Raw genomic sequence first — 4,362 nt, forward strand, 5'->3', positions numbered from 1 at the left:
GTGCGGCGCTGGGGACGGTCATTTCCTTAGCAACTCGCCCCGCCCCCCGGGACAACGGCCCGCCCAACCGCCGATCCCGCGAGACTACCGCGGCCACGCCCACCAACGGCCGCCGGCGGCGCGCCCGGGCGGCCCCAGTCGTCGCCCGCTGCGCCTCGGCCTCGTCTCTGCCGTCCCGGCCCCGCGTGGTGGCTTTTTGTTGGCTTTTGCTTTGCGGCGGCGTCCGAAGGCATTGTGTGGCACCCGGCGCCCCGCCCCGGGCCCCGCGCCCGCCCTCGGGTTCCGACACCCGCGCCCGGTTCGCTTCGCTGAAAATGGGGTGGTGGTGGTTGGGGGCGCGCCCCGGCCCCGGCCAGGCCCCGTGAGACCTGCCTGAGCGGAGCGAGGCTCCTGACAAAGGGACGCAGGACCCCCGTCTGTGACATCACCCAGTTAGCGCAGGGAGAAACGTCTGGCACGGTCTCTGCCCTGGGCAGAAACCCGGGAGGGGGCCGGACGCGCGGCCGCGCCCCGCAGGGGCCTCACGGGAGCGACCTGCCCCGGGCGCCGGGAACGGTGCTGCCAGGTTCACCCGGCCTGGAGAGAGAACGGCTGCTACGTGGGGGAGGCCCGGGAGCCGCTGGCCGGGCCCCGTCGGGAAGGCGACTTTGAGGGACATTCCCGCCACGGGCCCAGCTGGGGTGCCCCGCGGACGTCGCCGTGGTCCCCGTGTGCAAGCCAGGTGGTGGACAGCCTGAGACTTGGCTGGAGACGGCGCTCTTGATTGTGACTGAGGTGCTGACAGTGAACAAGACGAAATCCGTGATGGAGCGAACTGGAGTGATGAGGGATTGGATTCAGGGAGGGACGGGGGAAAAGGAGAACAAACGACCACCAGAGCGACTCTTCTGAGACCAAACACTAAACCTGACTCTCCACCTGCTCGCTGACAGTGTGGCAGGGACGCCTGACCCTGCTCCAACAACTTGTCTTGCCCACTTTTCAACTCCCTTCCCCCCTCCACCGCCATCTGAGTTTTTCGGTGATATCTCTGGGTTCCTCCAAAACCACGCTTTCCCCTGGTCTACAAACCCTGTAACACCCCTTCCCTATCCGCTTCACCAGACTTCCCCACCCGCCCCCCCCCCAGGAAGTCTTCCAGGTCTCTGCACTAGTTTGGTGGCGTTTCTCTTTTCCTAAACAACACTTGGAGATGGAAGAAACTGTCAGACGTGGGCCAGAGAGCTAGTACAAGGGTTAAGTCACTTGCCTTGCACCCAGCTAACCCTGGTTCAAATCCTGATGGTCCTTCCAATACAGAATTGATTACTAAGCACAGAACCAGGAATGAATGGAGCACTGCAGCTGTGCCACCCGCCTTCCCCCAAGTTATATCAAAGTTAAATCCTATAACCCAACACCCCTAGCACAGTTCTTGTTTGTGCTCAGTAGTATTTATACACTTGGTGAAATAACACCAGAGTGGGGTTTTTCCCCCCAATATCTGCCAGTTCCCCCGCCTTGCTACTGGCTCATGGTACCCTTAGCACAGCAAATGTAGCCGCGGCCCTCCTCCCCTGAAAAGAATGAATAACAGCAATGTTTGACCCTGAATAGCAAAAAAATTAGTAGAGCTGTTAACAGTGTATGTGTGTGTCAAAACTTATTGGGACTTGAACCCAGGGTCAAATTAGGGGGGTTGGAATTAGGAGTTTGGGTTAAGGTGACAATTACTACACAAACATGAAAAATACTGAAGTGATGAGAGTAGAAGATGTAATTAGGCTTTCAGGTCTTCATGGATCTGTCTGAGATCTTTGGCAAAGTGTAATGGGTAGTATGGAATCCCCTTTTTCACCCTCAAGCATAGAATGGGGCATTAAGAAGCACAGCTTTTGACATACATTAATTTTTCACAATATACTTGAGGTTTTGCTTTTTGTTATGTTCGTTTTGGGGTCACACCCAGTGATGCTTGGGTTACCCCCCGGCTCTGCACTGAGAAATTACTCCTGGCAGTGCTCGGGGAACCATGTGGGAGGCTGAAGATTGAACCCTGATTGGCTGTGATGAAGGCAAACGCCCTCCCCGCTATACTATCACTCCTGGGCCACAAGCTACTTATTCAAGACTCGGTTCTTTATCTGTGAAACAGACATACAGTATCTTTTTCAAGATTAAGGTTAAAGGGAACTGGCTATATATAAACTGCCAAATTTATGTACATTTATTATTAACCAAAAGACGACATTTTATTTATGCACACTAAATATGGAATGGAAATGACATTAACTTACATTTACAATGTATGCCTAAAATAAAGTGGGAGAAAAATAGGCAAGGGAAAAAGAAAGTATGACTCAAAGAAAAATGCAGTAGGAGGGCAAAGACATCTCAGCAGACATGGGGATAAAAATGGGGCTTACTAAGGGGCCAGAATGATAGTACAGTGGGTAGGGTGCTTGCTCTGCAGGTTGCTGACCCACGTTCAGTCACCTGAACCCCATACTGTTCCTGAGCATTGCTAGTAGTGATCCCTGTGTGGCAGCCAAGAGTAACCCCTGGGTGAGTGTAACCCAATATCCCAAGCCCCTTACGGGGCTCATTGAGCAGGAGAGAGTGTTCAATGGGTTCAGCACATGCTTTGCTTGCTAGAGGCCCGAATCTGAACCCTGGTATCCCACAGTTCCCCAGCACCACTGGGAGCACCCCCCAAGCACCATCAGGTGTGGCTCCAGAGCAATAAGAAGTGGGGAGGCATTCATTGAAGGAAATGAGGAGCTGGAATGATAGTACAGTGGGTAGGGCATGTGCCTAGCATGCAACTGACCCGGGTTCGATTCCCAGCATTCCATATGGTTCGCCGAGCACCACCAGGAGTAATTCCTGAGTGCAGAGCCAGGAGTAACCCCTGTGCATCGCCGGGTGTGACCCAAAAAGCCAAAAAAAAAAAAAGAAAAGCATATGATTACCCTGTTACTCTACCCCCACCTCCCACTCCATATCACCACAGTAACCCTTCAAGGACACAAATTTTTTTCTCTTTAGTAGGGAGTAAAATGTTAGTTTAAAAAAAATTCAGAATTCCCGGAGCCTAAGCATTGCAAAAAGTAGCAATAATCAAAGATGATAAAAGAAGCAGTAACTGAACATGTACTTTAGGAACTGGTTGAACTGTTCTTTAACTAGGACTAAAGGCAAAACAGTATGTTGTAGATAGGAAATAATTATCTTTGGGGGGCCACACCCACCTCTGCTCAGGGCTTACTCCTAACTATGCTCAGGAGTCATTCCTGCCAGTGACTGTGGTGCTGAGGATTGAACCCCAGATGGCCGCATGCAAGTCATCTTACCCATCTTACCCACTGTCTTGTTTCTCTGATCCAGAAAATAACTCTAAGCATTTTGCAATTCCTATACATATCACAAAAATTCCAGGTATCACACATTGCTTTATTTTTAAAAAGCCTGAGTTTTTTTTGTCTCAAAATGACCAAACATTGAAGATAACTGGCAAAATGCTGCTCAAAAATTAATTTTATGTCAGTTTCTATTAGTCTTTAATAGCTTTTTCCCAGTTGCTTTCCACTAGAGAAAGGAAAAGAGAAAACGTAGTTTGCCAGAATTCTCAAACACAAGAAATTGCTAGCCACTCAGATACACGTCTGCAGACCCCTGAGGCCAGCCAACATTCCCTTAGAAGTTAAATATAGCGGGGCTGGAGTGATAGCACAGCGGGTAGGGCGTTTGCCTTGCACGCGGCCGACCCGGGTTCAAATCCCAGCATCCCATATGGTCCCCTCAGCACCGCCAGGGGTGATTCCTGAGTGCATGAGCCAGGAGTGACCCCTGTGCATTGCTGGGTGTGACCCAAAAAGCAAAAAAAAAAAAAAAAAGAAGTTAAATATAGGAAAGGAGTGGCGGGAGGGAAATGGGGACATTAGTGGTGGGAAATGTAAACTGGTGAAGGGACCAGTGATGGAACATTGTGTAACTGAAACCCAGTCATGAACAGTTTCGTGACTGTATAATCATGGTGGTTCAATAAAAAATGATTATATATATACATATATATATATATACATACATATTGGGGCTGGAGCCATAGTACAGCAGGTAGGGTGTTGGCCTTGCATCCAGACTACCTGGGTTTGATCCCTGGCATCCCATATGGTCCCTCCAGCACAGCCAGGGGTCATCTCTCAGTTCTGAAAAAGAAGTAGTCTGATCATGGCCAGATGTCCAACAACAAAAGCAAAAGTTAAATGCTTGGAGCTGAGAGGTAAGCCCCTCCTGGGCTGGGGTTTTTCGTTTTCTTTCCCTTCTACTTTCCAATAAACCTTTCAATTTAAAAGGGAAAAAAAGTCCAGCGCTTGGGCTAGA

This window comes from Sorex araneus, chromosome X (assembly GCF_027595985.1).
Source record: "Sorex araneus isolate mSorAra2 chromosome X, mSorAra2.pri, whole genome shotgun sequence".
NCBI classification, from domain to species: Eukaryota; Metazoa; Chordata; class Mammalia; order Eulipotyphla; family Soricidae; genus Sorex; species Sorex araneus.